Source organism: Myotis nattereri (assembly GCF_964212035.1).
Source record: "Myotis nattereri genome assembly, chromosome: 14".
Classification (NCBI taxonomy): Eukaryota; Metazoa; Chordata; class Mammalia; order Chiroptera; family Vespertilionidae; genus Myotis; species Myotis nattereri.
In genome coordinates, this window is record NC_138089.1 from 54,307,463 (window position 1) to 54,319,695 (window position 12,233).

The window sequence follows — 12,233 nt, forward strand, 5'->3', positions numbered from 1 at the left end:
GCATTTGGAAGATTTCCACCTGGAAGCGTTCCTCTTCCTGCAGGCGCAGCACTCAGCCCAGAGCCGGTGCCGAGGCCTGAGGCCGGGGCTGGGGAGCCGCTGGGGCTGCTCTCCGGGTCAGCCTCGGGGCTCGGGGACCAGCAGGGAGGAGGAGGTGCCCAGGGCGGCCCTCTTGCCGGGTCCACAGGAAGCACGAACAGTTAGACTCAGGGCCTCTCCCGGAGAGCCTGGTGCACAACGCTGGCCCATTTACAGATCAGGAGCCCAGAGCCTCTGGGAGGGGAAATGAAGGCCCTGGGCCAGAGGCTTCTGAAATGAAATTATCTCGAGAAAAGCAGGAGTCTGGTGGTGACCGAGGTCTACAACAGGGGCTGCCTGTGTTTTCCTGCAGTCGGGTGACTTTAGCGTGGCTTTAGCATGGCTTTGGCATGGCTTTAGCGTGGCTTTGGAGTGTCTTTGGCATGGCTTTAGCGTGGCTTTAGTGTGGCCTTAGCATGGCTTTGGCATGCCTTTAGCATGGTGTTGGCATAGCTTTGACATGGCTTTAGTGTGGCTTTAGCGTGGCTTTGGCATGGCTTTAGAATAGCTTTGGTGTGGCATTGGCATGGCTTTAGCATGGCTTCGGCATAGCTTTGGCATGGCTTTAGCATGGCCTTAGTGTGGCCTTGGCATGGCTTTAGCGTGGTTTTGGCATGGCTTTAGCATGGCATTGGTATGGCTTTAGCATGGCTTTGGCATGGCTTTAGAATAGCTTTGGTGTGGCATTGGCATGGCTTTAGCATGGCTTTGGCATAGCTTTGGCATGGCCTTAGTGTGGCCTTGCCATGGCTTTAGCGTGGTTTTGGCATGGCTTTAGCATGGTGTTGGTATGGCTTTAGCATGGCTTTGGCATGGCTTTAGCGTGGCGTTGGCATGGCTTTAGCATGGAGTGAGGCTGCTGTTGGGATTCTGGAGACTGCCTTGCCGAGATGGTGCTTGTGCTCTGGGCAGGGGACTGTGGTTATTCGTCCACAGGACTGTCACTCGCAGATGAGGCAAAGCGGGGACCCCTAGGGGCTCCCCTGGACTTTGAGGAATGGTGCTGGGACCTGGGAGGCATCGAAGGGTCCTCAGCAGTGACGTGGCAGTGCTGTTCGGACCCTGGATGCCGGCCCCTATTCTGTTTTCTAACAATTCCAGCAGAAGGTGGCGCTCCCTTAAGGGAGGTACTGGATAGGTCAGGGGAACTCCTGGGTGGTGAGGAGAAGTTAAGCAGGACTCGAGGCCACCATGGAGGCTCCGTGCTCAGGGACAGAGCCCGCAGTGCACGCACAGCCACGAGAGGCCGGCGGTCCCCGCCTCCAGCGAGGTCCCGGGGCTGCTGTCTGTAGGTGCTTGTGCTGCTCATGGCAGATGTAGGCGGCAGTGTCAGGGGACAGGGGCCCTGGAGTTAGTTCTTGGATAGAGGAGCCCCATTGAATCATCTGCCCTTGAATCATTGAATCATTGCCAAGTGCCCACTAAGGCAGATGTCGGGGGCCAGAGGGCCAGCCCGGAGGGGACCTGAGGAGGCCTCTGTGGCACCTGCCCCCCTGTCCCAGCCCGAGGCCAGGGGATCCGCCTCACCTCTGGGTGCCCTGCCTCCCACGTTCGTATCCTAAACAGCTCCCGATGGCCTCACTGTCCCCATCCGGGTCCCGGCACCGTCATCTGTCCCTACAGAGGCCTGTGTCCCTTTCTTCATTCTTGTCCCCACAAGCCTTCCCCTCAGAGCAGGAGGTGGAATCTTTCTAAAGTACAAAGCCAGTCAGCACACGCCCCTCCCCCCCAAAGCATAAGCACCCACAACAATGAGCCCCTCCGACAGCTCCACGGCCTTAGGGCCACTCTCCTTGGCCTCGCAGGGCTGGGTCAGCCACGGGGGAGCCCCCTTTCCCTTGGGGGCTGGGCCACGCCCCTCCCACCTCAGGACCCTTCCATCTGCTCTTCCCTGTGCCTGGACACACCCCCTCAGGTCAACAAACGTGTTGTGTCTTCCATGGAGGCCTTCCCTGCCCGTGGCCTGGGGATTCCCACTCACTGCATGTGACACCCACAGAACTTGGCCCCCACAGGTTTGTAACTGGAAACAGCCTTCGTTTGTGGATTCTGAGGCTAATAGCTGTTTCCAGAACCTGACTGTGAGTTCCATGAGGGCAGGGCCTTGTCTGTTTTGGCTCATCAGTATAACCCAGTTACTGATGAATGAACAGGTGCCTCCGTTTCCCCGCTGGTCCCATCACCTAGTGGGCGTGAGCGAGGAAGGGGACCTCTGGCTCCGGGTCTGCTGCCACCTGCCATCGGTCCTGGGTGCACCGCAGGCATCGGCCCTGCTGGCCGGGCTTTGGCCCCACTGCTCAGCGTTCATTTCTCCTGTCAGGGCCTCCACAGGAGAGAGGGGGGCTGGGCCATGCGGCAGGGGGCGGGTGGCGGCAGATGCCGGGCTTCCTGTGGGGCTACCCTTGGGGCCGGGTGGTCCTCAGCTGGGGCTCAGGAGCAGAGAAATGGACTTGGGGGCTCTGTGGCTGGGGCCTGGCAGCAGGTGGGTGGTGAGGGTGGTGGCTGCCCCTAAGGAGAAGAGGCCATGGGCGGCCAGGGTGCCAAGGGCTGGTGGCAGGGCAGGCTGGACGGGGCTGCCCACAGCTGAGGAGGTGACAAGGAGCGTGAAGTACATGCTTATGGGCGTGAAGGACTGGGGGGTGGGAGGGCTCCAGCTTCACGTCCCCCACCCTCCACCTCCCGACCCAGCCAGGCTCCTTGCTCTGACCTTCCTCACCCTCCTGCTCTCTGCCCCTCAGTGCCTCCCATTCTCCCTGCTCTGGACTTCTGGAACCCCCGGCTTCTAGCCTCTGTTACCCCCTGAGCTCTCCCAGCCTCCAGGCCCTCAGCTCCCCAGTCCCCACCCTGGCCCGTCCTGCCAGTGGCCTGGTCCCCGCTGGCCTGCCCTTCTCTCATCACCTCCTCCTCACTCCCTGTGGCACCCTGGCCCCGGCCCAGATCTGTGTGGACTGATTGCCCAACACTCCTGCCCTCCTCCCGCCTCACTCCCCGAGGGAGGGGCTCCCTGGGGATCCAGCTTTCCTCCAGAGGTCAGGCGGGGTGAGGGTGGGGATGATAGGGGTCTGGCCCACCTCGAGCTGTGGGGCTGAGCTGGAAAGCGGGGAAGGGGCAGTGGGGGGTGGGGAGGTGGGGAGGACATACTGAGACACTGTGGGGCAGGGGGTGTCCCTACAAAGGCTGTACTTCCTTTCTCAGCCTCCCGGGTCTATCCATCTGCCTGGTGTCGCCTGCCCGCCCCAGTTCTTCCTCCGTTTCCCAGTCCTTCTGGCTTCTCATGGTCCCTCTCGCTGGTGACTGAGGAGCTGGGCCTGGGCCGTTCTGTGGGCCAGGAGTTCGGGAAGCTTTCCAATGCTGTGTAACCAGTGTCTGTCAGGGGGTGCCCCTGGGTGGCTGTGGAAGGTGCCCCTGGTGGAGGGAGAGACAGACCTGTAAGGAGTGTGTCAGTAAATGGAGGGCGATGCTGGACCCCAGTGGGCGTCACTGTAGAAGGGACTTGGAGACTGTCCCCAACAACGAACAGATGGAAACACAGGGCTCTGAAGAGGGAACTGGGGCTGACGAGAACAACGCAGGGGTTAGTAATAATAACTGCCATGCTCCTACTGGACATTCACCACGTGCGCACCACGTACCGGGGTTACTGTGAATTCTCTCCATTACTGCAAACGATGCCTCACTTTCTACAGCGCTCACACTACCCTAGGAGGTAAGTGTGGTTATGCCCATTCTACAGACGGGGAAACGGAGACGAGCACGGTGGCGGCAGTTTCTTTAGCTCACACAGAAGGCCCACGGGCAATGGAATGCTGTCCCACTGCACGGGGAGCCTTGCTCCTTCCAGTGCTGAGCTAAGCATGGAAAGCCCTTGTTTAGAGCTCCTTAAGAACAGGGGCGGACATTCCACCAAAGAAGATATAAGAATGGCCCTAACCGGTTTGGCTCAGTGGATAGAGCGTCGGCCTGGGGACTGAAGGGTCCCAGGTTCAATTCCGGTCAAGGGCATGTACCTTGGTTGCAGGCACATCCCCAGTGGGGGTTGTGCAAGAGGCAGCTGATCGATGTTTCTCTCTCATCGATGTTTCTAACTCTCTGTCCCTCTCCCTTCCTCTCTGTAAAAAATCAATAAAATATATTTTTTAAAAAAAGATATAAGAATGGCCAATAATCACATGAGAAGGTTCTCGACACCCTCAGTCATCGGGGAAAGGCAAATTAAAATGATATTATACACCCATTCATGTGGCTAAAATTAAGGAATAAATAAAAAGATCGACAACACCAAACATTGGCGTGGATATGGCACAACTGGAACCCTCATCGCGGGTGGGAATAAAAACCAACCAACCACTTTGGAAAACATTTTACAACGTCTTATAAAGTTAAACACACCCTCATCAGATGACCCTGAGATTCAACTCCCAGTATTTACCCAACAGATAAGAACATATGTCCATGCACCTACCCGAACACAGATGGCCAGAGCAGCTATATTCATGATAGCAAAGCCTATCCCTCAACTATTACATGGAAAATAAATCGCGGTACAGCCATACAATGGGACACCACGCCGCAATGAGAAGGAACAAACCAATACACACAACATGGATGGGTCTCAAGTGCCTTGTGCTGAGCGACAGCAGCCAGACCCAAAAGGGCTGCACGCATATTCACTCATTTATATGAACTCTCCAGAAAAAGCAACTCCCGGGGCACAGAGCACAGCTCCGCGGCTGCCAGGGCATGGGGCTGGGGGAGGGGTTGCCTCTAAGGCAGCGGTTCTCAACCTGTGGGTCGCGACCCTGTTGGCGGTCGAACGACCCTTTCACAGGGGTCGCCTAAGACCATCCTGCATATCAGATATTTACATGACGATTCATAACAGTGGCAACATGACAGTGATGAAGTAGCAACGAAAATAATTTTATGGTTGGGTCACACCATGAGGAACTGTATTTAAAGGGCCAGAAGGTTGAGAACCACTGCACAGGAACGTGAAGGAACTTCTTGGCGTGATGGAAATGTCTGCTATCATGACTTTGGTGTGGCTGTACTGCTTATACGTTTGTCAAAACTCATCACACGTGCATTTAAAAAGGGTGAGTTTTATTTTAAGTAAATTCTACCTCACTGAGCCTGCTTGCAGTACAGAAACAGTGGGTTGGAGAGGGTCGAAAATTGGATGGTCATGGTTGTCTCATTGCCAAGGTGACATTTGAGAGAAATGGAGGCGTTCATCTCTGGGAAGAGTGTGTCCAGCAAAGGGAATAGTGGGTGCTGAAGTCCCAAGGCCGGTGGGGCTCAGTCTGGGCGGGGACCAGTCAAGAGCTGGTGGGGCTGAGGGGGTGTTCCAGATGGCGGCAGGACTGGGGGCTGGGGCCGATCATGGGACCAATTCTGAGCAGAGCAGTGACACGACCCCCTTGCCTTTGAACAGACCACCGGCTGCTGTGTTGGAAACAGTCTGGGCAGGGCCCGTTAAGAGGCCTTTGCAAGAATCCAGGCAAGAGATGATGGTGGCTCAGACCAGCATGGAGGCAGAGAGGTGTTGAGGAGTGGTTGGATTTGGAATATATTTTGAAGGCAGAGCCAACAGGATTTCCTGCCGGATTGGATGTGGGGTGTGTGTGTGAGAGAGAGGAGGCAGGGATGACGCCAAGGTTTTCGGCCTGAGCCGCTGGAAACGCAGCCAGGCACCCCCGAGGGGGCTGTGGACCGTCTTACTGTCCCTGGGGGCCTGCGGCCGAAGGCAGGACAGAGTCTGAAGGGAGGGGCTCAGCCTGCGCCTGGCTCTGGGGCTCAGGGGATGGGCTGCACATGCTGGTTATTCCATTACCTTTTATTTATTGGGCTTATTGGCTTTGGTCATTTCCTCATTGTCTCCTGTCCGGAGAGGAGGCTATAAATGTGATGGATTGACACAGGATGTGGGAGGCCCGATTATTGCCGTGAAGCCGGCCCTTCTTTTTGGTCCAGCCTCCCATCACTCCACCGTCCCCGTGCTCCTCCCCCAGCCTCAGACCGAGCTGCAGCCCCGTCCCTGGCCTTCCAGGAAGAGGGAGTGCAACCTGAGAGGGTGAGTGGCAGACAGCTGGTTCCTGGGAGACACAGCTCCAAGGACAACTCCTGGAGGCAGGCTCAGCCCCCTGGCCGGCCACACCTAAAATCCCTGTACCTGCTCTCCCAGGCGCTGGCCCCAGAGGCGGGGCCCCGAGTAGGGTGGGAGGCAGGACATACTGCCTGCCGGTCAGCCCACATCGGGGCGAGGGGCTCTGCTTGGACCGGTACCACGCATGTCTGGAATCCTAGCTGGCCTGTCTCTCCACAAGGCGGGGATGACGGGCTCTTCTCTCCGGCAGCAGGTGCCTGGCCGCTGCCCAGGGATGCCAGCTCTGTGAGCTGGCCCGGGAGGAAGTGCTTGTCAGGGTGGGCATGACACGTGCTGGGCTCAGGCTGGCCCGGCCCCACCTCTGCCTTGGGACACGGCAGGGGAGTGGTGCCCCCAGAAGGGCTCCCAGGGTCCCGCTGATAGAGCTGCCCCTCACCCCAGAGCTTGGCGGCTGCCAGCCTCTGAGTGTCATTTCTGAATCAAGTCCCTTCTGGCCTGTCCGCCTGCCTCTGTCCCTGGGAATGTCCTGAGGACCCTGGTCCAAGGGGGGTTGGGAAAGGAAGCTTGAGGTACATGGCTGGGGTTTCAGGCACGTCCCTTACTGGGGACCCTCACTCCTGAGCCTTGAGTGTGTACACGCATGTGAATCCGAGCCTGTCTCCATGTAGTGAGGATCTCAAATAGCCCCGTGTCTGACCTCCTTCCAGAAGAAAGAAGTGTGGGGGGTGGGACTGCTGGTGAGAAAAGGGGCGGGGCCTCTGAGGACAGGAGGGATCATGTGGAGGAGAGGATTTGGGGGCCCCCATGCAATGCCGTGGGCTCAGAGCCCTTAGGTGTGGAGGTGCTGCTGGCACAGATGTTCCAGGAGGCAGCTGGGGCGTCGGCCCCAGGCCTGGGCTCCCTGAGCCATCAGCAGGGCTTTGCTCTGCGTGGCTGCCCATCCCATGCCCGCCTGTAGGAGCGCCTGTGCCCTGCCCCTGCCCCTCCTGGCCTCCGCTGAGTCTCGTGGCTCAGGCCTGGCGGGCGGATGAGCTGCTGGCACGCGGTTAGGGAGCTGCCAGTGCCGCAGCCCCAGGGTGACAGCTGACGTCTGTCCAGGAGCATCTATCTCCCTGCCAAGGGCTGAGCGGCCTGGCCGCATGCCTTCCTGCTGACACAGGACCCACGTCCATCCCTCAGGGCTGCCCGCCGCCTGGACCCCGGCCTCACCCCGGAGCGGCCGGCGACAGCTGTGGCTTGCTCCCAGCACAAGGCCCCGCTCCTGCCTCCCTTCAGACGAGCCCGCCACATCCCAGGCCAGGGGCAGGCCCCACAGAACACAGAGAACTCCAGACGTCAATCCTCGGCTCCCAGAACGATCGGGAAGCCACCGCGCTGGCCCTGACCATGGCCGCCGTGTCCCGGAGCTTGTGAGAGAAGAGGCCTGACCCCCTCACAGCTCATGGTGGGCACAGCCTCCTTCCAGCCCCTCACACACTCCCCGCAGAGCTACTGAGTCCCGGCGGCAACCGGGAGCGAAACAGACACGCCCCTGTCCTCATGCTGCTTTCACTCTTTCACCGGGATTTCTAGTAAGAAATAGATTTCCCATCACCATCCAGGCGCACACAGGCACTCCCCAAGGTTTATATGCGGCCGAAGCAATGGTTTCACAGAACAGCCTCCTCCTGGTCACATGGAGACACTGATATGTCTGATATTCTTTTTAAAGAGCGGGGCTTGAAAAGGAGGACCTATGCAATACTCTCAACAATAAAGATTTAAAAAATAAAAACAACAAAGAGCTGGGCTTGGCCCACGACCCAGGACATGGCCTGCCCCTGCAAAGCCCCCGTCGCTGGGAAAGATGATTAAACAGTGTCGCAGGGGATTACAATGGACTGTCCCTGCCCCAGTTTTGACCAAAGAACTGAAAACTGAAACCAAGGGTTTCGGGGTACCACACGACGAGTCTGTCCTATGGGGCTTGTTAATAAGGGAAATGGGGGACCCGCAGTCACATCAGGTCCCATGTAGAAAGGGGTCCAAGGAAGCCAAGGGCCTAGAAATCTGTTGGCTGGTTTCTTTGGAGAAAACTGTCCAGAAGTTCCAGGACCCAGTGGCCTTCCCTTGGGGAAGAGCGGTGGTGGTGGTGGGGGGCGGGGGGGATGTTACCTTTGAACCCAGGCCTGCGAGGGCCTTCTGGGCGCACGTTGGCTTGTTGGAGATGTGGAGGACCGGGCCTCGCTTGGCCTAGAAGAAGCTCAAGTGGACAGGAGACGGGGTCCTGCAGAGAGGGTCTCGGCCAGCTGCTCTGGGGGTGGCGTGGAGCACGCTGCGGCCGGGGCAAGCGCTCGGGGCCTTCCTGTGGGCAGAGGTGGCAGGTGGAGAGAGGGCCTGTGTGTGCACCATGACCGGGCCCCTTAGAGCAGTGGTTCTCCACCTTGGCTGCACATTAGAATTGCCTGGGAATCTTTTTAAAATCCTGATTTCTGGGCCTCATCCCCCAGACATTCTGTTTCTTTGTTATGGGGTGGGGCCACCACATGAGTAACAAAGAAACAGAATTTCCGGAGGATGAGGCCCAGAAGTCAGGATTTTAAGAAGATTCCCAGGCGATTCTAATGTGCAGCCAAGGTGGAGAACCACTGCCTTAGAGGGTTGGGGCCTTGGCAGGAAGAGGCTGGGGATGGACTCACAGGTGCCCAGGGGCACAGGGAAGGGTCACAGGGGACCCCGGAAAGGAGAGCATCTCCTGGGCTGAGAGAGGTGCAGGGAGTCACCCAGGAGGGAGATGCCCTCCGGCCTCCGCCCAGCCTGGGAGGAGGAGCTGCCCTGCCCGCAGCCGGGGCTGCTCGGCCTGGACGCCCCCAGGAAGAGGCTGAGACGAGTTACAAGGCCAGGGCGGGGTGTAGGCTGCTCTTCTTTTACCCAAGACAGAGCCAAAGGCCACAGGCCAGCCCGGCTCATCCAGGGCTGGGAAGATGGCCTGCGCCGAACCAAACCAAGAGGGACCGAGGGACAGAAGCAAGGGCTGGCTTCCAGGACACTGCGGGCTTTGCAGGCGTTCCCAATGGGAAGGGAGAGAGCAGTGACAAGCGCAGCACCAGGAGCGGGGGCGGGGGTTGGTGCTGGTCCCGGAGGGAGGAGACATTGAGATGAGGCCTCTTGGAGAGATTTTAGCAAAGTCTGAAGCCTGAGCCAGGACAGGCCATTCATAGGAGAAAAGCTGCAGCAAACAGCTTGGGTGGTGCTGCAAACTGGGTGGTGCAGGGGTCTCCGGGAATCCCCAGGGTGGAGCAAACGGTGTGCTCCGGGCTGATTCACACTCAGACGTGGCTGCCAGTCAGCCCTGCAACAGGGGAGGTCCCTGCACAGGAACAGTCGCCCTGGCGAGCACCCCTGTCTGGGAGAAAGCTGCCCCCGCATTCCGGCTCCGATGCCAGACAATCCAGTTCCTCACCTTATTGTATCTGGGTCCCCGGCGCTGGAGCTCAGAAGACGTGGGACCGTGTAAGTTTGTGTGCAGGCCCTTTAAGAGGAACACCTGGGATTCCAGCAGCCTCCGTGTCACTCAGCCAAAATCCCGCAGGTTTTTGCTGGGACCCTTTGCTCGGCCCGTTTTATGCTTCTGCTCTTCTACTATTCTCAGCGTGCTTTCTCCTTCACCTCTCTAGTTGCAGGACTTCCATCCAGCCAGCTTTCAGGCGGTTCTGAATGATGGTTGTTCTATATTTTAGTTATAATTTTGATGTGGTTGTGGGAGGCAGCAAGAACAGGCGTTTACCTACGCCGCCATCTTCCCAATTCAATCTCTCAAACAAGCTCCAGCTGGTGACAACGTGCCCCAAACCGATCAATAAAAGGCCCGAGACCCGGCTCTAGCACCAGCTGGCCTTGCTTCACAGCTGGTCCTCACAGCCAGTTGGCCTGGAGGTCAACTCCTCCTAGAGACGCCAACAGCAATCAAGGATCAGCTACAAGACTGTGCACACAGCCCACAGAGGGGCGCAGCTAGAGGGCCCAGCTCAGGGGACTGGGGAGGCTGAGCCACTGGGCCCTGCAGGACACCTGCTACACAAGGCCACTCGACCAATTCCAGGAGACGTAGCTGCTCTACCCAATACACAGAAACACACACAGGGAAGCCGCCAAAATGCCAAGACAAGGACACATGTCGCAAATGAAAGAAATGGAAGCAAGCAAACTACTGGGTACGGAGTTCAAAACCACAGTTAAAAGGTTTCTCAGGGATCTTCAGGAGACTTTCAAAGATCGCAGTGAGAATGTCAAAGACATGAAAAAGGACCAATCAGACATTAAGCATTCAAATCCATATCTCTCAACAGTCGGATCTAAAAATCAAAATAGATAAACAAGAAATCTAATGAACAAAATAAACTGGTAAATAAAACAGAATCAGGGGCATGGAAGCATGGGGCAGACTGACAGTCTCAGAGGGAAGAGGCGAAGGGGGCGGGAAGAGATGAACAAAGATCTCACCTATGGACACAGACAGTAGGGTGGTGAAGGCCTGGGGTGGGGCGGGAACCAGGTGGAGGGGAGCACTGGGGGGGAAAAAGAGGGACCTCTATATTACTCTGGACAATAAAGATTAAAAAACAAAGCAAAAAAAACCCATGCGGCCTTCAGGAGAATAGTGTTCGGGAACTGGGGAGGCTGAGCCACTAGCCCTATGGGACACAAGGCTGCTCTACCAATTCCAGGAGACATGGCAGCTCTACCTAATACACAGAAACAAACACAGGGAAGCCGCCTGTGGCAGCTGGAGAGGCCGAGAGGACGAACAGAGAAATGTGGTTACGAGTGGGCAGGGCTGGAGGCTCCGGGAGGGGTGTGCCTGGACCCCGAAGCAACAGGAAGCCACTGGGGGGTTTTATCCAGGAGGCAATGATCTTGGATTAAAATATTCTGGTAGCCGAGTCGTTTGGAATGGCTGAGGTCAGAGGAAGGGAAGCCATGGAGATGCGGGCCTCCACCAGGGAAGCAGCCGCAAGGCAGGCCAGGGGTGGGGTTGTAAAGACGCTGAGAAGGTAGTGCCAGCAGGGTGTGGACTGGGCGAGTGGGTGCGGGAAAGCCTGCAGGGGTAGGGGGCACCTGAGGCTGTAGAGGCGAGATGGATGAGCTCAGGGCTGGGCGGGTTGGGCTTTCTTAAAGCGTAGCAGGGGGTGAGGGGTTTCCCACTCTTCCTGCAAGAGGGCCCAGGGCCTAAAGACCTGGCGCATTCAGTCAGACACTGGAAAATGTGCCCCCAGAAGAGGCAATCCAAGAGACTGGAGGGAACCCTGAAGGGGGTGGCGCCTCGGGTGCCTGGAGAATTGACGATTTCCAGAAGCAGCTGCTGTCCCCCGAGTTAAATGCTGGGATGGATGGGACCCACAGAGGAGGACGGAGGATGGAGAAGGCCCTGCTGGCTGGCCGCGAGCTTTTGGTGGGGTGCTGGGGGGCAGCAGTGAGGAGAGGGGCGGGGGGGGGGGCACGGAGAGGGAGCCAGCGTCCAAGCCTGGCTTGAGGCACAGGTGCCACCACCTGGCTGTTCTCCACGGCAGCCGCCCCTTCCTACATCCACCTTTTCAGATCCTTCCTATGGTGTGAGCCCCCAATCCCGGTCCTCCCGCTCTGCCATGCCCCTGCCTGGAATCCTGGAAGGCCCCAGGCCCGGGGTCCCCTGGTGGGGCAGACTGCTCCACCCTCAGCACACTTTCCCCAGCCTCCGTCCCAGGAAGAACCTGGGAGTCCTGCAGGTTCTCGGACCCAGCCCGCTCTCCCAAACGCCTGTGTGTCCGAGGGGGGTGGTGTGTGTGCGCGCTCGCAGGACCAGCCTCCTCACAGGCTCCTGGGGCCTCATCAACCCCCTGCGCAAGAACAGAGCCAGGCCAGGTCATGGAAGCCATTTATTGGTTTGTTTTAAAAATATGCATCTTATTTACACACGAAGTTTGGTGAGAAGTGCTCGGTTAGTTCAGACAACAGCTGGCACCTGCCGCGCGTCCCTCCCTCCTTTTTCCTACCCTCTTCTCCCCTCCTGCCGGCCAGTGTGCAGTTCTAG